This window comes from Oryctolagus cuniculus, chromosome 12 (genome assembly GCF_051225735.1).
Source record: "Oryctolagus cuniculus isolate XC-2025 breed Fujian yellow rabbit chromosome 12, ASM5122573v1, whole genome shotgun sequence".
In the NCBI taxonomy this organism is placed as follows: Eukaryota; Metazoa; Chordata; class Mammalia; order Lagomorpha; family Leporidae; genus Oryctolagus; species Oryctolagus cuniculus.
Window position 1 is genome coordinate 12,749,381 of NC_142878.1, and position 24,911 is coordinate 12,774,291.

General features: G+C 46.3%; 1 protein-coding gene across 9 annotated transcripts in view; it reads right to left on the bottom strand.

The window, feature by feature from the left end:
- Positions 1-24,911, bottom strand: part of OTUD7A (OTU deubiquitinase 7A) — a 384,176-nt gene that overhangs the window by 291,548 nt on the left and 67,717 nt on the right. For 2 of the 9 annotated variants that reach the window (XM_089309208.1, XM_089309206.1), the window contains one exon: positions 17,019-17,049. The exons of the other annotated variants lie outside the window; for them this stretch is intronic. The gene's annotated coding sequence lies outside the window, so the exon portion shown is untranslated. The remainder of the gene's footprint in view (positions 1-17,018; positions 17,050-24,911) is intronic. 9 annotated transcript variants of the gene reach the window in all.

Below are 24,911 nucleotides of genomic sequence, written 5' to 3' on the forward strand. Positions count from 1 at the left end.
AGTCTCTCTTATTAGGACTCTCTCTCTGGCATAATAAAGCAAATCATTTCACACAAATAATATTCACTTTATAGTGGTCCCTCCTATTCTAGAAATCAACAATTCGTAAGTTTTAAATTGCACGCTGTTCTGAATGGCATCATGAAATCTCACTCCATCTCTCCAGGGAGGTGAATCTTCCATCTGTTCAGTGTGTCCATGCTGTATACACTGCCTGTCCATTAGTCACTGCTGGCAGTTCAGATATACCACAGAGAAACCATCATAAGAAAATGTGAGAGTATAATAGCATATTTAGAGAAACCACATTCACTAACTTTTTATTACAGTGTGTTCTTAAAATTGTTGTTGTATTGTTCATCTCTTACTGTGCCCAATTTATACATGAAACTTTACTATAAGGATGCATTTTTAGCACAAATACAGTATAAGTTCAGTACTGTCTGTGGTCGCAGGTATCCGCTGGGTGACTGGGAACAATATATTGCCCACAGACAAGGTGGGGCTACCATGCAAGGGTAGACAGGCACTGTTCCTGTGTACAAGGTAGTTTATAGTACAGAAGCAGGTAGAAGAAATTTTTCCTTGGCCTCTAGATATTGAGAACAGATGTCTGATTGGGTCTGAAAGCCCAGGAAAGGACTTCAATATATTGCTACACCTTTGTAAGTGCAGCTTTGGGGCTTCTGGGGAGAATCCTAAATAGCAGCCAAGACTGTCACTGTAGAGCTTTGGCCAGCTCTTCCTAGGTCAATCTGGAGACCTGGGGTGGGGGTTGGAGTGAGAGAAATTGGAGGTAGAGCCTAGAGGTGGGAGTGGGGAAGACAGCTTCAGGGAGGGCCTGCTGTGCATCAGTAAATGGAGGCTTGGAATTCATGCTCTCCAAGGCTCCTGCCCACCTTGACCTGCGATATGGAAGTGCATCCTTACTGCTTCTGGTAGGAGCCTCTGAGGTATTGTTAGTGCACCAGAAGTCTCATAACCTGGCCCAAGACAGAATGGCCTGTGTGCTGGGATACACACCCTCCTAGGAGTGAGTGTGTGGTCTTCATCCTTGGATAACAAAGATGGCAGAAGCAGGCAGGCAGGACAGCTGTAGTTTAAAGACCTGTAGTTTCTGCCCCTTCTGGTTTATGGAATCACCTAAAGATAAAGCAGCCATGCATCAGTTCTGCCTACCTCATGAGACTTTCTGCTGTCTTTTTCACTTCTATTAACAAGCACAACAAGCACTTAACACTTACACTGCTTCTTATTTACATCTATGTGTATACACATATACACACACACACACAAAGGGACTTTGAAAAGTTCATGGAAAAATAGAATTAAAAGATAAATTTAATTTGGCAGAAAAACATTTTGGAATCTGTGCACATGAAGGGCTTTTAAACAGTTCATGGACAATAGGTACGATGAAAAAAATCTCACATGGATTTCAAAATCTTCTGCACTATAATAAAGTCAATTTATTTTTATCATCTGACACTTCTTTCATGTTAATGTGATATTAATACAAAGAAACAGATTCAATCTGGTCACAGATACAATTCTAAGAATATAACGATATTCCTTTCTTCCTTTCTTGCTTCCTTTCATAGTTTTTGAGATACTATATTTTTCACTTATTGAAGTCTTTATTTGGTGGTACATTAAGCCCTTGACTATAATGTAATGATCTTTAAATGCCATTTTCCACAAACTTTTTGAAGTTTTAAATGAGGCTTCTGAAATGTTAATAAATATTTACTTGCCTTTGTTTAAAAAAGTAGTTATTATATGAGACACAGAGAAAGACAGACTGGCAGAGACAGAATACCTACAACAACTCGGACTGGGCTGTGACAAAGCCTGTAGCTAGGAACTCAATCCATGTCTCCCACATGGGGGACAGGAACTCATCTAACTGAGCCTCACCTACTGCCTCCAAGGGTCTGCACTAGCAGAAGGCTGGAGTCGAGGATCAGAGCAGGGCTGGCCTTGTGGCAAAGCGTGTAAAGCTGCTGCCTGTGACACCAGCATCAAACAGGCTCCGGTTCAAGTCCCGGCTGTTCCAATTTTGATCTAGTTCCCTGCTAATGTCCCTGGGAAAGGATCAGAGATTGGCCCAGGTGCTTGGGCACCTGCTACCCATGTGGGAAACCTGGAAGAAACTCCTGGATCCTGGCTTTGGTGTGGCCCAGTGCTGGGCATTGTGACCATCTGGGGGCATGAACCAGTAGATGGAAGATCTCGTTCTCTCTCTCCCCTCTCTCTCCTTCTCTCTCTCTGTAACTCTGACTTTCAAACAAATAAATCAATATTTAAAAAACAGGGTCAGGGCCAGAAATCAAACTCAAACACTCTGATGTGGGATGTGAGTATCTTAACCGCTAGGCTAAGCATCTGCCCCATTACTTGTCTTCTGGATGTTGAGGTGGGAGGAATCAACCTCACTCTGTAATAAATCTCAACTTAAAGTAAAAAGCAAAAGAAACATAAAGTGAGCCCCACTCTCAGGCAGGAAGTGCAGCCAGCACTTAGCAGGTGCTATAAGAGCCGTCAGGAGCTGTAAGAAGGCACCTCTCTGAACCCTGGTCTATTAACACTTGAGCCCAAGCTCTGATTGATCCTGGAAGGCACCACATGTGGCACAAGGGCTAATAAGGGATTTCTCACAGAAAAGTCACCTGCTGAAAAGCAGCCTGTGGGGAGAAAGGATGAGCTGGAAGGAGTTGTTGAAAGGGTTTTCTTTAACGAGGATGTCAAGCAGCAAGAAATAGCTTCTCAAACTGCCCTCCATACTGGAGAAGGGCGCCGGGGCTTCCAGGAGCATCTGTCAAGTCCATCAGTCAGGACTTCTCCATGGGAAGGGAGGACCAGCCTTAGGTTCCGGATCCAGAATATCCATGCGTACAGTCACTGAGCTCTTTCCTTGATAGGGAGTTTGCAGAAGTTATAACATGGGATGCAAGGAATTGAATGGCAACAGCTCATGTTTTCAGCCATCAAACCTTTTCATGGTAAATTTGAAAAGCAGGTATATACATCAGCCTTTTTTGCTTCATTTGTTAAAGTTAAGAACACTGAAAGATGCTCATGGCAATGTCTCCCATGCTGTTTGCTCTTACAATGCTCCCACTGGGAGGAAGGGTCTGTGGGCTGTGAGCTGGGCAGGCTCATGTCAGCTGGAATCAACAGAAGACAGCGGCAGGGATGTAACATGAGTGCCAAAGAAAGGTCATAACAGGCGCTACCACCTCCTTTGTTGGAACATGTGCACGTGGCGTCCCAAGATTTCATGTTAAGAATGGTCCTGAGGCTGCTGTGCAGTGCGGAAGAAAGCCACAGGAGAAGCCTTGTGCAGGCACTCCAGCTGGCAGTCCTAATATTTGAGTCACCCAAACCCAGGCCCCAGAATGAGCTCTTGGATGACTCCCACCCTGAGTTTTCAAGTCTTCCCAGCTGGGTCACCAGACAGCATGCAGCAAAGATCCACCATCCCCAGAGAATTCTGCCTGAATCCAGGGCCCTTAATAAAAAGGGGGTTTCAGTTGCTAAATTTTGCAGTCTCACTCAGGTAAATATTTAAAAACCTGACTATACCAATGCGCGCATCTCTAAAGGTAACACATCCTACCTCAGCCAGCACCACACAATCTCCCCTTTCCCTACATTCCAACAGCAGCGCTTGCTGTGACTACTTACGTGGCACCCAGTGTCCCTACTGCCTGGACCCAGCATGGCGCCTCCTCAGGAACACTATCTCTACTCCAGCCACACAAGGTCACCCTCCTACACACTAGCTATTTTTTTTTGTTTCATTTACACTTTTATTTTCCATTTCCTACAATATTTTTATGTTTTTAATTTTTTAATTTCAGAATAGCATTTACAAAACAAAAATTCTGGAGTCATAAAGAGTTCTTATATAGACTATACTCAGCTTCCCCATTATTAACAACTTATATATTTGTCCCAACACATAAGCCACACTCCACAGTTTAATCCAAACTCCTGCACCCTTTTCACTCCTCCCAGTCTACAATAATCAATGTTGTGTGTTCATATTGAGTCTTTCCCCCCACCCAGCACTCACCTATGAGGGAAACAAGCGGCATTTGTGCTTCTGTGAATCACTGACTTCACAACATGATGTCCCTTAGTTCCATCCATTCTGCTGCAAGTGACAGGATTTCATTCCTTTAGCTGTTATACTATTGAGGGGCATTTTTATTGCTCCAAGTATCTATGACTGACTTTAAATAAGAGTGGATAAACATTCTCTCATATAAATCTGTGCAGTATCTATGGCCATTTCCTTAGAAGAGTCTTGAAAGCAGAGTTGTGAAATACTGACTATTAGTTTTAAGGATGGTGATAAACACCACCAAATAATTTTCCTGAAATCAATTGCTAGTGAAGTTGAATACAAGTTTAAGCCTTATTGGCCCCTTTAATTTCTCTTTTGGGAACTGTCCTACCCTTGCTCACTGAAGGACATGGGTTTTCCTCCCAGACTTGGAGGTTCGTTTAGGGATGCCCTTGGACACGGCATACAGGAACTGAGCCCATTTGGTGCCATGCTACTGGCTCTGAGCTTGCTCTGAGAGGAACCTGGTAGGGCTGGCAAGAATGTTCAAGGTTTGTGGTCCTGAGAGTGACAAGGTGATGTGATACAGGGGTCCACAAGGCAATGCAGGAGCAGGTGGGAGGAGTGGATCACTGTTGTTGAACTAAGACCTGAAAGAACATGAGAGGAGGAATACAGCCTGTTAGGAAAGCACAGAGTGGCAAAAGACTGGGTCTTGGGGTGGGCATTGTTGCAGAGCGGGTTAAGCTGCATCCCACACTGGAGTGCCTGAGATAGAGTTCCTCCTATGCTTAGGGTCCAGATTCCTTCTAGTGCCAACCCTGACTCAAGTACTTGGGAGACCCAGATGCAGTTCCTGGTTCTTGGATTCCACCCAGCAGAGCCCTGGATGTTGCTGCCATTTGGGGAGTGAATCAGCAGATAAAACAGCTAGAATAGGTGTTTCTCTCTCTCTCAAACAAATAAAAATAAATGAATAGGCTTTGTGGCAAAGCAGGAAAGCTGCCACCTATGACACTGGCATCCCATACAGGCGCCGGTTTGAGTCCTGGCTGCCCCACTTTTGATCCAGCTCCCTGCCAATGCGCCTGGGAAAGCAGCAGAGGAGGGTCCAAGTCCTTGGGTCCCTGCTATCCACGTGGGAGACCCAGAGGAAGCTCCTGGCTGCTGGCTTCCTATTGGCCCAGCTCTGGCTATTTGGGGAGTGAACAAGCAGATGGAAAACCTGTCTCTCTGTAACTTTGCCTTTCAAATAAGTAACTAAACCTTTAAAAATAAATGAATAACATTTTTTAAGAAGACTGGATGTGTTCCCAGAGCATACCAGAGGTCAATGTGCTTAGACCCAAGGCACTAGTGAGGTCAGAAAGCCAGGACAAGCCACAGTGGGTGGGGCCACACCACAGGTATGCAGAGATTCAAAGGAAGGTCAATGAGAAACTCTCAGGGATGGTGAGCAGGGAGGGCCTGGCCCAGGGCACTGGTGCTGCACGTGGGGACTGGGCTGGAGTGGGTGCCAGTGGAAGGTGACGGCAACAGTCCTGGCCCGGGCTTGGGGACTTCAGGGAAGGGAGCCACAGTTTGGCAGTGAGGAAGGAAAGGACATTTTGGAAACAACTTCTCACGGCTTCATGACGGGAAAGGATTAAGTTGTAACAACTCCAAAATCTCTGAACATCTTGGTACTGAAAAAGCCATCGACAGAAATGAGGGGCAGCATGGCTGACAGGCAGCTTCAGAGGTAACTTTGGAACATATGGGGACATCACAAAGGCAACTGGTAGGCCGGCCTGGAGCCCAGAAGAAACTTGGAGGTGTAACGTTGGGAGCCTACACAGAAATGCTACATAAAGCCAGGGGACTTGAGACCACTTGTGATAGTGTGCAACACACATTTGGTCTTCCTCCAGCTCCTGGCATAAAACTCCTAAAATCAGGGACATTCCATAGTGATAAGTATCTTTTCATATGCAAATAAGTTGATTGAAAACTTGGCAGCTCCTGGGTAGCTTCAGGATGGGTGACCAGAAAGACCAAGGCAGGATCAGAAAGCTGGGGCTTTCAGCTTGATCCCCAACCTCAGGCAGGGGAGAGGGGCTGAAGGTTAGGCTAATCAGCCATGGCCAGTGACTGAATCAATCATGCCTAGGTAATGAAGCCTCCATCAAAGCCCAAAGGCACAGGCTCAGAGAATTTCTGGATGGCTGAACACATGGAGGTTCCTGGAGGTGATGCTTCAAGTCCCTTCTTACATGCTGAATATCCTTTATAACAAACTGACAAATGTGTTTCCCTGAGGTCCATGAGCCACTCTGGCAAATTAATCAAATGCAAGGTGGAGAGGCGAGTGTGTGAGAACCCTGATTTCTAGCTAGTCACTCAGAAATTCCACAAGTCTGGATTTGTGACCGACATCCGCGGTAGGGGCGACTTGGGACTGTGCTCTCAACCTGTGGGATCTGATGCTGTCTCCGGGCAGACAGTTTCAGAACTGAATAGGACTAGAGGACGCCCAGCTGGTGTCCACTGCAGCAGCCCTGTTTGCTTAGTGGGGAGGAAGCAACCCCCACTGGCCATTAACATAGACATCCCTGGTGTTAGACACAGTTATGAGAGTGTGGTGAGAGAAACTGAGTTTGTTTTTTCCACTCATCACTCAGCAAGAGCATGGTTAAAGGAGAACAGGGCTCAGGGCTGGGCTTTCAAGAACTGGAACATTTAAAGGTCAGGTAGAGAAGGAAATAGCAGGAATCCGCAAAGGGGAGGGGAAAGGAGTAGTCACTGAGCTGGGAAGAAACCAAAAAGCTGTGACATTCTGGAAACCAAGATATAAGAATGCTTAGGGAAGAGTAGGGGAAAAAAATTAAAAAAATAAACAAAGGGGGTAGGGGGAGAGGCAGAATTCCCCAGAAACTAAAACCAGAGGAAACAGAAACAGAGTTTAACAGGAACAGACGCTGCAGGGGGAGTACAGAAGGGACACTGTCTCTCCACCACCCAGGCCTTGGATTTTGATGTAAGAATGCCAAGGTTTCTGCCTTTTCACTGTGTTGACACTGAAGGTACAAAAGCAATGGTTGGTTTAAGTGATGGCAGCTTTGCACAAATCAAGGCAGCAGATCAACCACACCAGTCTTTGTAGTCTTCATCATCAAACATTTAGAGTTTAAAAATCCAAAAAACAAAACATAAAACATGCATAGAAAACAGTTTAACTCAAGAATGCCCTTGATGAAGCATTAGAAATGTTAACTGCATTAACTAGCAACCTTTGGGTACAAGTGTTACTGATACTCTAAATACAAGTTGAGCATCCCTAATTTGAAAATCCAAAATGCTTCCAACTTTGGAATTTTTTGAATGTCAACATGACGCCATCAGTGGAAAATTCTACACTTGACCTCATGTTATGGGTTGCATTCAAATGCAGATGCACCAGAAATATTGCATAAAATTATCGCTAGGTTAGTGTGGCTAAAGTGTATAAGAAACTTCAGTAAGTTCCATGTTTAGACTTGTGTTCTATCCCCAGGATAACTCATTATGTATATTAAAATATTTCAAACTCCTCAAATAACTATTGGTGGTGCCAAGCATTTCAGCTAAGGGATGAATAACCCGTTGCCCTTCAGCTGGATGCCTCTTGAAACAGAACCTCCTTGTGACTGCCTTGTACCCTGAACTATCTGTATTTCCATGAAACCCCATTTTCACCTGAAAGACCATGACTGGTAAACTGGTTATTCAGGTGTAGGTAGGTGTTTGGCAAGCATTGTCTTGGAAGTGAATGGAGAGCCTGTTACTTCACAGAAAACCCTGACAGTATTTGATTGTACATGATAACATCTGAGCTTTCCATTGAAAATCCTTGTATCCACTACTGTGGGTCTGAGTGTTCCTAGTACTTACAAGCTTTTCTGATGAGACTGACGGTAATCTTAGTCAATGTGATTGTCTGATAATGTATAATGACATGTGACAGCATTTAGAAGATCCACACAACTCAGTGACCCAGTATTTTCCAAGTGATCAGTATGCCATTCTACAAACCATGTGTAGTATTCAGTACGCAAGGCAGGTCAAGGGTTTATAACATAACGGAGTAGAAAAAGTTCACAGATATTTCAGATTCCACAGTGCAATTAAATTTTAAGAAATTCTCTCTTGTCAAATTTAGGCATAGCATCAAAGAATGTCAACAAGTTCCTGAGAAGTTACATAAAATACTGTTCCCTTTTCCAACTATGTATCTATGTGAGGTCAGACTTGCTTCTCCTAATTCAGCTGACACCATACATCCTGGCTGATGCAGATGGAAGGCAGAAGCAGATACTAAAGATTAAACAAGAGAGTAAAGATTTTAGAAAGCTATAAAACAATGCCATTCTTTTCATAAATAATTGTTTTTGAATTTCTTTCACAGAGATTTAGTTTACATACAATTTTACATCATGGATCTATAGTTATAGTTTCTGAACTGATACAGATTTAAAAGTTTTCCCATTTTGGAGCCAGTGTTGTGATGCAGTGGGCTGAGCTGCTGCTTATGAGCCAGCATCCCTTATTGGAGCACTGGTTCAAATGCCTGCTGCTCTGCTTCCCATCCAGCTCTCTGCTAATGTGCCTGGGAAAGCAGCATAAGATAGCCCAACAACATGGCCCTTGCCACCCATGCGGGAGACCCGGATGGAGTTCCAGGTCCTTTAGTTTGGACCAGCCCTGGACATTGCAGACATCTGGGGGAGTGAACCAGTGGATGGAAGAGCTCTCTCTTTCTATCCTTCTCTCTTTCTCTCTCCCCCTCTCTTTATGTTACTCTGACTTTTAAATATGTAAATAAAATCATAAAGTTTATCAGTTTTAATTTCCCATACAGGATATACTAACAGATATAACTCACACACAGCAAAGCTCCTTGGGTACTGTGATAATTTTCAGAATGTAAAGGGATCCTAAGATCAAAATCTTTGAGAACCAGTATCCTAATCTGTCAAGAAGAAGGATGCTAAACCCAAAAAGAAGGAGGAGATCACACAAGCAACAGGTTTTGTCACAGTATTTTCTAATTGCTTGAAATGTTGTAAAATTTAAATCTATTCTTTAAAACAGAAGGAAAGGAAGGTGAGGAATGGCAATGGGGAACACAGAGGATTCTTCTAGGAGTGTCTCCTGGAAGAGGGGGATGGAAGCAGGTGGGGATGCGGGATTTAGGAAGGATCAGCTTGGAAAGAAGCTCACACTGTTGACCCGGGCCTAGAGACACCAGGGATGCCATGGCATCTAAACCCTGTGAGTATGCATTTATGCATTTTCTCAGCTGGTCTTTTCAGAATTTGTAGTTAGCTTTCAATATATTTAAATTTTTAAAATCTATTCTAATCTGTAGATGTTTTCATCAGACTTCTCCTATACTTTTATGTTTAAAAACTGCTTCCCTCAAAGTTTTTACTTTTTTCTTCTATTTAAAAAAGATTTATTTATTTAAAAGGCATAGCAAGAGAAAGAGAGAGAGAGAGGAAGAGAGAGAAAGAGAGGTATCTTTCATCTGCTGGTTCACTCCCCAAATGGCCTCAGCAGCCAGAGCTGGGAACCCCACCCTCCCATGTAAGTGGTAAGCAGCTAAACATTTGGGCCAGTCCTCAGGAATCATTTTCACCATCTCAGGAAACAGTATGCTACCCTTCAGGGACCCCTGCTTGGGCCAGTGATCCACAGCTGCAAGTGGGGAGTATGCTGGCCTCAGCGTGGGTAAAGCACCCACCAATCAAGGATGGTAGTGGCAGGGGATAGAGGGGACCAGTGCTGCTTTTACAAACGCTGTGAATGGAGGAGGGAACGAGCACCTCTGGAACACAGGCAGTGGAAAGTGACCCCAAAGTTATCTATAACTTATAGCAAATACTGGCAGAGCTCTCAGTAGTGTATAAAGAGCTTGCTCATATTATCTCAACTGCTCTGCACTTCATGGCATGTCTACTTTTTACATGAATAGACAGGGGCTTAAGGATGTGCAACGACTTTTCTAAGCCCACACAATTATTAAATGCCGGGACTCAAACTCCAGTTCCCACTCTCCCTTCAGTCTACTTAGCTGTTGCCACACAGTGATTACCATAATCTTCACTCAGATCTCTGGCATCACTAAAGTCTTGAGGAAGCTGGAGATGAATTTCAAGTTTTTCCTACCTCCAAGGGTGGGTTAACACTAGTAAACACTACGTAGCAGAAACACAGGATTTCTACTAGCACACACCAGCAGCAACACTGAACACTCCTCCAAGCCCACGCCTTCCTTGTGTAGGGAAGAATGCAAAGTGCAAGATCAGAGTAAATTCAGCTTCACCTTCAGCCGAATAGAGTTATCTCTATATCCTCTCCTGCTGCGGTGTTGGCCAAGAAACACAATTGTTCAATGGATACTCGAAAGTGCTCCTCACCAAACTTTTAATCTTGCCAATGTTTCTAACACTAAATGTTAATTCTGGAAATATAAACATGAAGCTAACTAATTTTTACGTTAACTCTCTGAAACGAAAAGGGCAACACATTTGTCTTCCCCCACGATCGTGTTTCCTAAAACTGAGGCTTTCCCGTTCAGTGCAAGTGTAGTGGAGGCTCGACCCACATGGTCTGGGCGTCTGCTCACATGGTCTGGGTGTCTGCTCACACCCTCATTGTGATCTCAGCAGCGTGGCAGTCACACGAAACACAGCTGTCTCTGCCAGAAATCCTGCAGTGCACGTCTACATCCCGGGGGCCGTCTGAGAGCCCAACGTCATGCTCTGTGACACAGTGACTCTCTGATTCTTTGGTGCTTATCTGGCAACCTAAGGCCCCAAACGGACAACACTGCCCACCCAGCTGCGGGAAACTTCTTGGGATCCCCTGCTTCTCCTCCTCTGCCACTGTGATCTTTTCCCTTATCCCTTTTCTAAATTTATTTATTTATTTATTTGAAAGGCAGAGACACAGACACTTACAGGGAGGAAGGGAGGGATTGAGGGAGGGAGGGAGGGAGGAAAGGGGAGAGAGAGAGAGAGAGCAGGAGGGAAGGAGGGAGGGAGGGAAGGGGAGAAAGAGAGAGCAGGAGAGAGGGAGGGAGGGGGGAGAGGGAGAGGGAGAGAGAAAATGAGAGAAACAGCTTCCATCCACGGGTTCATTCCAAATGCCTACAACAGGCAAGACTAAGCCAGCCAAAAGCAGCAGTTCAGAACTCAATCTGGGCCGGCACTGCAGCTCAATAGGCTAATCCTCCACCTGCGGCGCCAGCACACCAGGTTCTAGTACCAGTCGGGGCGCTGGATTCTGTCCCAGCTGTTCCTCTGCCAGTCCAGCTCTCTGCCGTGACCCGGGAGTGCAGTGGAGGATGGCCCAAGTGCTTGGGCCCTGCCCTGGCATGGGAGACCAGAAGGAAGCATCTGGCTCCTGGCTTCAGATCAGCACGGTGCGCTGGCCGCAGCGCGCCAGCCGCAGCGGCCATTGGGGGGTGAACCAACAGAAATAGGAAGACCTTTCTCTCTGTCTCTCTCTCTCACTGTCCACTCTGCCTGTCAAAAAAAAAAAAAAAACAACTCAATCTGGGGTATCCTGTATGAGTGGTGGGGACCCAAGTACTTGAACAATCATCTGCTGCCTCCCAGTGCACAAATCAATAGGATGCTGGACCAGAAGTAGGGTAACCATGACTGAAATGCAGGCACTCCTGTATGGGATAAGGGTTTCCCAAGTAGCATCTTAATCACTGAAACACTCTGTTTTAGTCCCTTTGTAATACAGCAGTTTCCCATTTATCCACACGGTATACTTTTTTTTTTTTTGACAGTGAGAGAGAGAGAGAGAGAGACAGAGAGAAAGGTCTTCCTTTTGCCATTGGTTCACCCTCCAATGGCTGCTGTGGCCAGCGCGCTGCGGCCAGTGCACCGCGCTGATCCAAAGCCAGGAGCCAGGTGCTTCTTCTGGTCTCCCATGCGGGTGCAAGGCCCAAGGACTTGGGCCATCCTCCACTGCACTCCCTGGCCACAGCAGAGAGCTGGCCTGGAAGAGGGGCAACCGGGACAGAATCCGGCACACCGACCGGGACTAGAACCCGGTGTGCCAGCGCCGCAGGTGGAGGATTAGCCTATTGAACTGTGGCACCGGCCCACATGGTATACTTTCCAAAATCCCAGTGAATGCCTGAAACCACAGATAACACTGAATCCTATATATAATATATGTATGTTATATATTATGCTTTCACCTATATAAACATATGTAGGATAAAGTTTAAGTTATATATTAGGCATGGTAATAGATGATCAACAATACCTAATACTAAACCAGAACAATGGTAACAACATATTCTTTTCTTTTTTTTAAAGATTTATTTATTTTTATTTGAAAGAGTTATGCAGAGAGAGAAAGAGAGAGAGAGGCTTCCATCTGATGGTTCATTCCCCAATTGGCCACAACAGCCGGAGCCATGTTGATCTGATGCAAAGCCAGGAGTCAGGAGCTTCCTCTGGGTCTCCCACGCAGGTGCAGGGGCCCAAGAACTTGGGCCATCTTCTACTACTTTCCCAGGCCATAGCAGAGAGCTGGATAGGAAGTGGAGCAGCCCAGTCTCAAACTGGTGCCCATATGGGATGCGGGTGCTTCAGGCCAGGGAGTTAACCCACTGTGCCACAGCACCAGCCCCAACAATATACTATAATAAGAGTTAATGTGGTTTCTCTCAAAATGTATTTTTGAAAATTGAATGGAATTTTGTATTTAATACTCCTCAGACAATAGCTGACCACAGGTAATGGAAACTGCAGAAAACAGAAAACAAAACTGCTGATAGAGAGGAAGTACTGTATAAATTACCAGGGTCTGCTATTTTCTCCCACTTCCCAGATCCCTCAATCCATTCACTACCCTAACTGGCCCACCTGGCCCCAGAGCTGAATATCTCAGGAAGGTGGCTGATGGGGGAAGTGGAATAAAATGTGGATCCTTACTATTCTCACCCTTGATCCAACTGCATCAGCTACAAGAGGCCAGTGACCATGCTTCTGGGAATTTGGAGGTCAAACTTGGAACAAGGGCCGCATTTTAACCCACAGATGTGGCCCCTTGGTCTGGCTTCCTTGGCCTCTGCGTTATGCAAGGTGTCCGAGCTGAGAGACTTAATGACACGTACCCATCAAGTCTGAGGATCTCAACAGCTGGTGGTAAGGGTGAGGATAAATTTAAGCCCCACACAGATGAATCTATTCCCACGATGTAAGATTTTCCCATTGGAGGTCGCGAATTCAGCATGGACAGGAGCCATATTTCCCAGATGTGCCAGGAACAAAGCCACCAGAGACCTCTGATAGCAGGCCCTCACATGTGGTAGGCAATGGAATCCCTAGAGTGCTAGGCCCACCTGCAGAGATTATCATGCCTCAGGGCTGGCCAGGCCCCAAAAACGTATACACCCAGCAAGCTCCCAAGTGAAGCTGGTGATGCGGATCCAGGGACCACACTTTGAGAACCTCTGCCCTAATACATTCTGCAGCCTTCACTTTGTCAATGAGAACAAAGATGGTCTCAAAGGAGAGGCCATGGTCGGAACCTGGTCTCCTGACAACAAAACTGACTCACTTCAGCCCGCCACTGCCAGAGAGAGCACTCGGCACCTGCACTTCCTAACCCCGCCGTACCTCCCCAGAAGTGGCAGGGGTGTCTTTTCTGAAGACAGCCTGAAGCTGTCCTTCTCATCACTGCCTGCATCAGCATCAGGGAGCTTTAGTTCCCACACTCTGGCCTGGGTGAAGGATATGTGAGAGCAGCCCGGCTGCTGAGGGTGGGAGGGGAGAGGAAGGGGCTCTACACTATGACCAGCAACCTCACATCTTTTCCCTTCAGCCTCTACGGCTTCCTATCAGGCCAGAGGGGTACTTCCTTCTCAGATGTGGTCTCTCAGTGGTCTCTCTGCTCACAGAGTCCTCCATTTCCCCTCCATGGTCCACTCTTGCCTCCTTCCTAAAAAGCAGCCCTCTACTCTTCTGTCTCGTCTTTCATGATCCAAACATGGATCGTTTCCTTCTTGTTCTCTGTGAGCTGGAAGATGTGGCAGACGACCTCTTCTAAGTCCTTCTGCTTCTGTTAACAGAGCTACCAGTAGGAGACTTACAGAAAGACGCCCCTTTGCTCCTGTCATTTACAAGAGGCCGTCTGATTGCCTTTCAGTGTACACTTTCCTGATTAAAAATGACCTGGAGCATTTTCTGCTGTATAGCCTTGGGATGTTATGCAAAATATTTGATTATATACTATTTCCACTTTTCCATTTGAACTCTTCTTGGTTCCTGTTAATTTGGAAGAGTTTCTCGCATATTGTTCCTTGATACTACAGGTATTTTCTCCTAGTCCATTATCCGAGTGTTGATGCTATCCAGCATAGCCTTCATTGATCAGAAATTCTTAATTTTGATGTGATCAAATTAATCATTTTTAAGCCGTAGAGATTGTGCTCTTGAACTTTTATTTTAGAGGTTCTTTCTACCTCTAAGCCTTCTTCAATTAACTTTATAGTTTTAGGTTTCACATTTTCAACCTTTTCACATAGGTTTGGTGTGGAGCCAGTTGGATTCCTCTCTATATAGAATAGAACTTTCCCTCTTGGTTTGTGCTTTCACCTGAACATACATTAGGCTCTTGCCATATAAAAGTGTCTCTGAGTTCTCTACTCTGTGGCACAGGCCTGAATAAAGACCATGATTTTTAATTGCTACAGATGTGGCTTAAAGTTTTGATATCTTGCAAAGTGGCTCTCCTTTGTAAATTGACAGTTATTTCATTGAAGAGATTATTTACCTCTACCTCATCAAGCAGACAGTAACGTGACAATCTTAAAAGATAAATTCAAACATTCAGGTACGGAGTGGTCACCTCTTATTATAGAATCATTGCTATAATATGGGGATGATTCAAGAAAGCTCTAAATTTGTCAATGAATGATTGAGTTGTTCACTAAACAAGTATTTATTAAGCACCTACTAGCCTATGGTGTGCTAGCTGGCATTGTTGTAAAGGCTGGGGGTGGAGCGGTGAATGGAAAAAGAAAAAATAAAATAAAAATCCTGCATACATGAAACCTACATTTGAGTAACGTAAGTCAAGAAATTATTTCAACAACCTCCCCTGCCCCAGCCCAGTATCTGGGTAGTATTCTTCCTGCAGGGCCCTGGGTAAGAGCCTCCTCTGATTTCTATGGAGGAGGAAGGAGGCAGAGGGAGGGGGAGAAGGGAGATGGACAGACACACACACACACACACACACACACATCTCAGAGCAGAGGGTAGGGGACAATCCTAACCTGCAAGTAAGTAAACTGTTGTTGCTCATCCTGGGGTTTATGGACAACCCAGAAATACAAATTAATTTATAAACAAAAGTTAATTATTAAGCTTAAGTGAAATATATCGTTTATCATCAGAGTTTAGCCAATGATCTCATTTTGTTTAAAGAATTATAAAATGGAGATAAAATTAGTATTGTTCTGTTTTAATAATAAAATCTTCATGTGTTTACTATCAAAAATGTTTTAATATTGAAAACACTGCTTTGAAGAAAACAACTTGATACTGAGAGAGATCTAGATAAATTCATATCTGCCTGCTCTTCCTCATCCTAGGACAAAGCGTTTACACAAGAGTAACTCGGTTCAACCTCAAGTGAAAGGCGCAGACTTTTCTGTGGGGGATTTCTCTGCAGCCAGCCCTGGCGGCCTGCAGGAATCACAAGGTGGCTGAGGTTCTCTTTCCAGTAGGCCACTGTCTTGGGGAAGGCTGATGAAGCTGTCAGCTTCATGGGTGGCTGCACTTTGAGTCTGCTCAGAAACAGCCTCTGAAATCCCAGTGCAGACATCTTTATGGGGCCCAGCCACGGCAGACGTCAGAGAGCTGACCTGGGAGGTTGGGTCTATGACGCCCCAGAGAGGTCTGTGCTGAGAGAGAACTGGGATTGGAGGACGTGAACATCAGAGCTATGCAGCCAGCTCTCTGGCCTGCTGATCTCACTGGCGTTTCTGAGAGGGGGGGACAGTGGCTGGAGCTCCTGGGCAGGTCCTGCTCAGTGGAGAGCAGCTGTGGGACAGGCAGGCTCAGCACAGCTGCATCCCTGGCAGCTGAGTTTTGCTCTCTCTTTACAGAGCCTGGGGCAGCTAACAGAGACCTGGAGCCTATGTGGACCTGTCTGGGACAGTTTCCTCTTTGTAAAGGGACAAGCATGCTCATGCACAACGTAAATATTTCGACTGCTTCATCTCCTGAAACCTTCATGATAATGCTGTGAGGATGGTGCCATCAATTTCACAGAAGGCTCAGTTGAGGTTTGTAGAGCTTGTACCTGATGCAGTAAGATTCAGAGCTGGGGCCATTACTAAATGTACCAAGCCTGCAGAGGAACAGAACGTGTGTGTGTGTGTGTGTGTGTGTATGTGTATGTCTGCATACCTTCATACCAACCTACCTGTTTCTCTGCATACCTTCATACCTACCTATCTCTTTATCTACATACCTACATATCTACCTACCTACGGAGAGAAGAGAGGTTAATTATAAGGAATCAGTTCACACCATTGTGGAGCTTGGCGAGCCCCAAATCTGCAAGGCAGATCAACAGACTGGAGCCCCAGGGAAGAGTGGATGTTGCAGCTTGAGTCCAAAGACAATTTAGAGACAGTTGTTCTTCCTCTGGAGATCTCAGTCTTTTCTCTTGGGGCCTTCAACTAATTAGGGGAGCCCACCCACATGATCCGGAGGTAACTGGCTTTATTCAAAGTCTACTAACTTAAATGACAAACACATCTCAAAAATACCTTTACAGCAATATGCAGTTGTGCTTGACCAAATTTCCGTGTATTACGGCCCATCTAGAATTAATCATGACAGCTGTAATGCATTTATATCACTTCCAGTTTTTATTCTATACTTACATTTAGACAGAGATGTCTTCTGAATACCACTCTTGTGCAAACATGAAAAGAAAAAAAAAGGTAAATTAAATTTGTCAAGACTTCCTAGAAGTTCCACATTCTGGGCTGCCCCATCAATGACTGCACCTCCCTGGTGTCACCGCTTCAATTTAGGAACATGGGTCATGGGATGCTGCGCTACAAACTGCCAATCCTCTCCTGCAAACTGGTGGGGGCGCGTTTCCCTGCTTAGGGTGGGCTGAATGATCTTTAGGAGTATCTCAGTTACAAAAAGATCTTTATGAGTAACTGTTACAAAAGCCCTCTACATGTCAGGAACCTCCTTCCTTGGTTTCCATGAAGCAGCCGATTTTTATTGGAAACATAGACTTGTGGTCACTTCTCAGTGAAGACTACTTGTTCCATCAACACCAAGTCAAAGTGCCAATGCCTTGTGCCTGTCTTTCTGTACACACAGTGGCTCTGCTCTGAAGATGGTTTCACCAACAAATAAAACTCAACACAGGCTGAGCAATGACACCATGGACCTCTGTGCCCAAGTCTGCACATGCTCAGACCACAGCAACCAGTCACGACTGCCTCCTGGATCCTGGTGGTGGAGGGGCTCAATGCAGCTTGAAATGTGGGAGATGGTACACTCTGGAGTCCATGAACGATGGCACTCAGTTAACTGTCATCACTATGGTGTATTCACTAAAAACACAGACCCTTGAAAGGTGGCCACGCCCCCGGGCCTGAGGGTGGAGCCTCTGCAGCGCTCCTGAGTCTCTGGACCCTTTCCCCCTCACCAGGTTTTGTTCTAGCTGATAAGATTCTGCGTCAGTTTCCAGCCTCAGAGCCCTTCTCGTGTCACATTCACTCGGCATCTTCCACACTACGGGAACGTGGAACTGTAAGGATGAGGACACGGAGGAAGCACTCTGCAGGATTCCCACACAGAGATGTATCCAGTAAGCATGACATTACTGAGCAACATTATCATCAATATTTACCCAAGATATTATCCTTTTCTCATTATATACTTCTGTAAGCTATTAATCTCTAGCTGACATTTCATTACTTAAATATATACCATCTCCCTATCTAAAAGAAATATTTATTTGAAAGGCAGAGCAAGATGGGGAGGAGAGATGTAGAGAATCAAGAGATCTTCCGACTGCTGGTTTACTCCCTAAATGGGTGCAACAGTTGGGTCTGAGCCAGGCCAAAGCCAGGAGCAAGGAGCCCCATCCTGGTCTCCCACAGGGGCGGTAGTGGCTCAGTACTGGAGCCATCTTCTGCTGCCTTCCCAGGCACATTAGCAGGAAGCTGAATCTGAAATATGACCCGAACCAGCACTTTGATAAGGGATGCTAGCATTACAGGTGGCAGCTTAACGTGCCATGCCACAACGCCAGCCCCTTAAAAATAGGCTGACCATATAAGCCCAGTTCTCCTGAGATAGCAAATTATCAAAATTGTCTCTTTGCCTCTCAAAAGTGGCCCATTATTGGACAATCACAACATATAAGGCCCTAAACTTTTAAAGTCAGAGCCAATTCATTGATATGCGAGGGGGTTATAGAAAGCTCATGGAAAAATAGAGTTAAAAACTAAGTCTGAATGTAAATATTTTTTGAAATCCTTGCATAGGTTTTTCAAAATATACAATTTTCATGGACTCTTTGAAGACAATTTATACCCTGTGGTCCTTGGAATCTTATCTTTCTTTGTCAAAGGACTCAAAATTAAGGAGATTTAAGCCAGATTATGAAAACAAAAGACTCCTCCCACATTCCAGCCAATGCTGAGGTTTTCATCTGTTCTTCAGTATCTGAAATCATGTGAGGATACTGTTTCATGACTATCAGGAAGACTTGGGAACCTTGAATCACATTCTCTTTTCCCCCAGTGAGGCCCTGGGCCCGAGAGAGTGACCCAGCTGGGCAGGGTTGCATGACCAACCCATGACCAATGTTGGCATCTCTGGAAGGAGAGCCTCACTCCTGGGACATCCAAGGCAGTGGTCTTCTCTTTGTTCTCCATCACAGAAGACTGGATTGCATAAGCACGTTCTTATTCCTCAGGCCTGAAACATTTCTGGGATGCTTCTCTTCAAGGCCAGTCGTGGGAGCAACACAAAAGAACCTGGGCCTGATACCCTTTGTTTCCATGCCATGTGATTACCAGGAAGGCCTTCCTTGCCTGGAGATAGGACTCCCCTACCACATTGCTCTTGGGGTCCTGTCCCTGTGGCCTCTCTGTCTTCCTCGCCAGAAAACAAACTCCCTACGGCCAGGGCCTGCCCTCTTCTTCCCCACGGTGCCTCACAGGCTACATGATGACTCTTTTCTTGGGTTGCAGCTGCAAATCCTATGATTTTTGCTCCCAAGGGAGTTTCCTGCCTTATCTCCTACATTCTATCCTAAATCTGGATTCACACTTAACAGATTTCAAGTGCCCTTCCCAAAACATGGATCTTCTCCAGCTGCCACTGTTCTGAGAACTGGTCCATGTGTGTCTGGATTCTTCAGGGCTGTCCCACCGCTTTCCACCACCTCTGTACAGAATGTTGCATCAGTCATAGCTGCCACTACCCAAGATACCCCAGACTGGGTGGCTTACACAGCACACATTTTATTTCTTGCACTTTTTCTGGTTACAACTCCAAGGTAAAGGCGCCAGCAGGGTTGGCGTCTCCAGGGGCTGCTCTCTGCGCTTTGTAGACGGCTGTCTTCTCCCTGTGTGTTCACATGGCCATTTTTCCATGCTAGTGGATTCCTGGTGTCTCTCTCCTCTTATAAGAAAGCCAGCCATATAGAATTAGGGCCCAGCCAGATGGCCTCACTCTAACATAATTAATCCAAATAAAATCACATTTCAAAGTTGTGGAGCTTAGAGCATCAACATACGTGTTTTCGGGAGGGGCACAACTCATACCATGTAATCTTCCCAGAAAATCTGAGATGGAAGTGGCCCCATTTCACAGATGAGGTCATTGAGATAAAGGCAGTGCCCATGAGCTGCCTACTATCTTGCACACGGCTCATTCTTTCACTCAGCAAGTGTTCACTTAATGCTATCAGATGGCTAACTGTGTAGTTGCTGTCCAGGTATCCGGAATGCAGCTGTGGACAAGCCACACCAGATTCCTGTGCTCATGCACAACAAATACATGAAAAAAAAAGGCAAAACAGCCAAAGCAGCGTCTGACAGAGATGAGTGTAAAGTAGACTGCTGGGAGGTACGAGGGGCAGAGGTGGAGGGTGTCGGGATTGAGAACTGATTTCTCCCTGCTGGCTGTGCCAATCTGTCAGGAAAGAACAAAACATCATTGAGCACCATTAGGGGTCAGCCCCATAAATGTCAAGAGTGGACAACGAGGCTTACTGGACCCCCGTGATACAGGAAAGAATCCTTAAGGCACGCAAAGGGCAGGACATCAGCTGTGTTATCCTAGCTCATGGCCCCCATGGCCTGAGAGGCCAGCAGGAGGCCGAGGGAGCTACACATGGTAGGTCCTTGAGGGAGCTGTGGTCTTGTTTCTTAAGATTGGCACCCGTGTCTAGAACCCCAAGACATGCTGGACAGTGCTCAGACCCCAGTCAGAACATTCCACAGACAAACACACCAGGGCACAGCAGGCAGTGGGGTAGGGAGGGTGGCCATGGATGTTTTCAAGGAAGGGACAGGGAAGGGGGCAGTCACACACACTTGTCTAGGGTAAGAGCTTTCTCAGAAGAGCCAACAATAAGCACTCAGGTCCTAATCCAAGAGAATGTGGGGTGGTTCCTCAAACAGTGAGGAGGCTGGTGTGGCCGAGGTGGACCCAGCAAAGTCAGGCACGGGGAGGACCCTGAACAGGAATGGAGGGATGGGCTGCACAAGCCTAAAGGCCATGGGGAGGTCGTGTGTCTCTTGATCCAGACAGTAGCCCAGAGCTATCTACTTTTATTCTCAATCTGCAGATGAGGAAATACTTTCAGAGAGGGAAGCAAGATTTTTTGTCATGTGGCTCCTAAGTGGTGGGTGTGTTATGGGCTGAATGCTTGTGGTTGCCCAAACTTCATTTGGTGAAGCCTCACCCAGAATGACTATACTTGTAGGTAGGGCTTTTGGGAAGTGGTCAGGATTACATGAGGTCATGATGGGATTAGTGTCCTCATGAGAGAGGAAGAGACAGGTCCAACTCCCTTTCCCTCCCTCCTTCTCTCTTTGTGCATGCATGGAACAAAGGCCACGTGAGGAGGACACAGCAAGAAGGCATGCACCTGTGAGTCAAGGAGAGGGGCCTTCGACAGACACCCAAGGTCAAATGCTGCCTCCAGAACCATGAGAAACGAACACTTGCTGTTTAATCTGGACAGTCTGCAGTGCTTTGTTGTGGCAGCCGCGGCTCACCAAGACAGGCTGAAATCCAGATTCCTCTGTCTCCCATCCAGCTTCTTCCAACATTTGGCTGCTGTTTGGCCCAGGATATAGGTCTTCCCTTCAGAAAAGGCCTCACAGGTTGGGGGAGGCCAGAGGGCTGAAGATACTAGTGGAATCAAGAATCTCCTCACACACAGCCCAAACCTTCCTCCAGGTTGACCACAGCACCCACACTACCCTCTATCAGAGAGACCACACCTTGGCCCCCAAAGCAAGGTATTCATTATGCCAGAAATGCAGGAAGCAAGCAGGCAGGCACAAGGTCATGATTCAGACAGAAACCTGGCAGTGATATCAGGAGCATGTGTCTCATTTGTAACTGCACGAGTGCTAATAACACAAGGTACTCAATGTGCACTTGAGACCTCACTGTAGAATATGAACACAAAAGTCCCCTATGAGTACTGGCTTAGCAAATGGGAGCTCCAGGTATCAGATTCATGGGGCCTCCCTCTTGTTTGTACTAGTGATGTGGTGGCAGTGGTGGGTGGGCATCGCTTGCAGCCTTGCAGGACTTGCAGGGTCTGCTGAACACAGGGACACTATCACATTGCACTCACATGGCATGTGCATGTTATGACACACTTCCCTCATGACATCCTCACAACACTCAATGACAGATACACAAGTTGAGAATGAGAGTGATGAAGCTATTTGCCCAAAGGAAGACAGATAAGCAGTAGAAAAATGACTCGAATCCAAGTTCAGCGACTGCTCACTCTAGAACAGCCATCACCCATCCATCCACGCATCCACCTATCCGTTGGTCCACTGTATACTTGGGGAGGTGTGCCTGGGAAATTCAAGATTGATCCCTTCCTCAGAGACCTGAAACTCACCAGGGAATCAGGTAATACCTGTAGGCTACTTCCAGGCTTGCTGAAGTCTATCTGCTCTTGTAACAGTATTGAGAGGTCTAAGGACCGATTAGGTCAGGGCGCACCACCCTCATGAACAGATTAAGGCCGTTACCTTGGAGGTGTGTTAGTACTGAAGTGTGGAGAACTGTTCCCTTGTCCTCCCTCTCTGTCCTGCCCCGTTCCCTCCCACTGTGCTGTAACATGAGAGCAGCAAGAAGGCCAACACCAGACGCGGCCCTCCCCCACCAGATGCAGCCCCTCCCCGACCAGACGTGGCCCCGATTGTGGACTTGCAGCCTCTGGGACCCTGAGCCAAGAGCTCCCATTGTCTACAATTTACCCAGGCTGTGGTATGTTTACAGCAGCAGAAAATGGATGGAGGCAGCTGATGTGTTCATGCGAGATTCAGATTCAGGAGCGCATCAGCTAAGATTCCGGGAGCTGTACAGACGAGCTGGGGACCCTGTGGGTGGAGATGGGCCTTGAAGAGGAGGAGAAGGAAGAAATGAGCCCTAAGTCTCCACCAAGACTTCCCAGGTCGGCTCCATCCCTTCTTCCTGCAGGCATTTTATACTTCTAAAATGTAATTCGTTTATTTATTATTTTCTTCTACTTGAAAAACACACACAGTGAGAGCTCTTCCGTCCACTGCTTGACTCTCCAAAAGCCTACAACAGCCAGGGCTGGGCCAGGCTGAAGCCAGGTGCTCCATCTGGGTCTCCCTGGGTGGCAAGGGCCCAAGTGCCTAAGCTATCACCTTCTGCCTCCCAGGATGTATTAGCAGCTAGTTGAATCAGAAGTGGAATAGCTAGGACTTGTTACTCCAATATGGATGTGCACATCCCGAGAGGCAGCTTTACTCTATGCACCACAATGCCTGCCAACACAATTACCATTTTACACACTGGGGTACTATCTGCGTCCATGCCCAACCTGGCAGAAGCACAGGGTGGGCAGATACCTGTTTACTTTGCTCAGCAGAGTGCCCTACACTTCTAGCTCAGGACCTCTGCAGAGGCTGGACAGCAGCATAGAGAGAAGGGTGAGGGTTTTCTGACCTTGCCCCAAGTGTGGGTGCAGAAAGGAAGGACAGGACCAGAGAGCCACACTTCTCGCAGGTGACCTGGAGCCCCACCCTGTGCCCTCCTCAGCACCTGGGGCAAACTCTCAGGCCCAAAAATGCTGAGCCAATAAAATAAAAGTTAATAAACCAGGAAAGAATAATAGTCAAAAAGAAGGTGTGCGCATGCGTGCACACACACACATGCATGCATACACACACACACACACACACACACGCACCCCTTAAGGAACAGCATTATCCAGCAGCCTTATTATTTATAAAGAACAGAGAGTCAGGTTTCCACAAGGGTTGTGGACAGCAGATACCATCAGAAACCCCACACTGCCATTAGTCTCCTAATGAACAGTCACTAATGAGCATTCACTGCTGAACACCAGCAGGCCGGCGTGGCGCCAGGGACAGCGGGCAGATCTGAGTCAGCCTCACGCTGCTGGGTGGCAGGGAGGCCAGGTGCGAGGACAGAGCCCTGTGGCTCTCAGGAGGGGCAGAAGCTCCGCCCCCACTCAGACCAGCCAGGCCCACAGGATGGGCGGAAGCAGCCAAGAGTGTCAGTGAGGGGTTCTTCCTGCCCCACAGCAGGTGGCCCCATGCTCAGCTGCTTCAGGAAACAGAGCTCCCAGAAACCAGCCCTTCTGGGTCCTCAGCCCTGGTGGCCTTGGAAGGGCAGCCCCTGGACTGGTTCCTAGTTGTCGCCACGGGGGCCAGCCCGCTGGTGGATGTCCCATGGAATCCAGGCTTGCTCTCCAAGTGCATGCAATGGCATTTGTGGAGCAGTACTGTCTTTTAAAATAAAACAAACAGAAGAAATCATCATCTACTTTGTGGATGCTAAAATTTTCTGCAGACAAATGGTGCTGCTCGTGCATATACACAGGGAGAGAAGACTGACTATGAAGCTATTTTCAAGACATATCTGAGAGTCACCAGAAAGCAAGGTGGGCTTGAATCCTTAAACCTATAACATGTAACTGATATTTTTAATACAAATAAAATGTAGATAGAATTAAATATATCAGTTCATTAATATTTAATACAAATATTAAGTACATTATTTTTGTATTATAAATATAATAAATATGCAGTTGTTTATGTTGTACTAGTTTAAGTGTTGTTACATATAACTCAGGAATATGAGATTAAATATTGAACAGTATTGAAGATAAAATATATTAATTATTGTAAATTTAGAAATACATGAAATTAAAAGCCGGCGCCGTGGCTCACTAGACTAATCCTCCGCCTTGCGGCGCTGGCACACCGGGTTCTAGTCCCGGTCGGGGCGCCGGATTCTGTCCTGGATGCCCCTCTTCCAGGCCAGCTCTCTGCTGTGGCCAGGGAGTGCAGTGGAGGATGGCTCAAGTCCTTGGGCCCTGCACCCCATGGGAGACCAGGATAAGTACCTGGCTCCTGCCTTCGGATCAGCGTGGTGCGCCGGCCGTGGTGGCCACTGGAGGGTGAACCAACGGCAAAGGAAGACCTTTCTCTCACTGTCCACTCTGCCTATCAAAAAAAAAAAAATACATGAAATTAAATGAAATT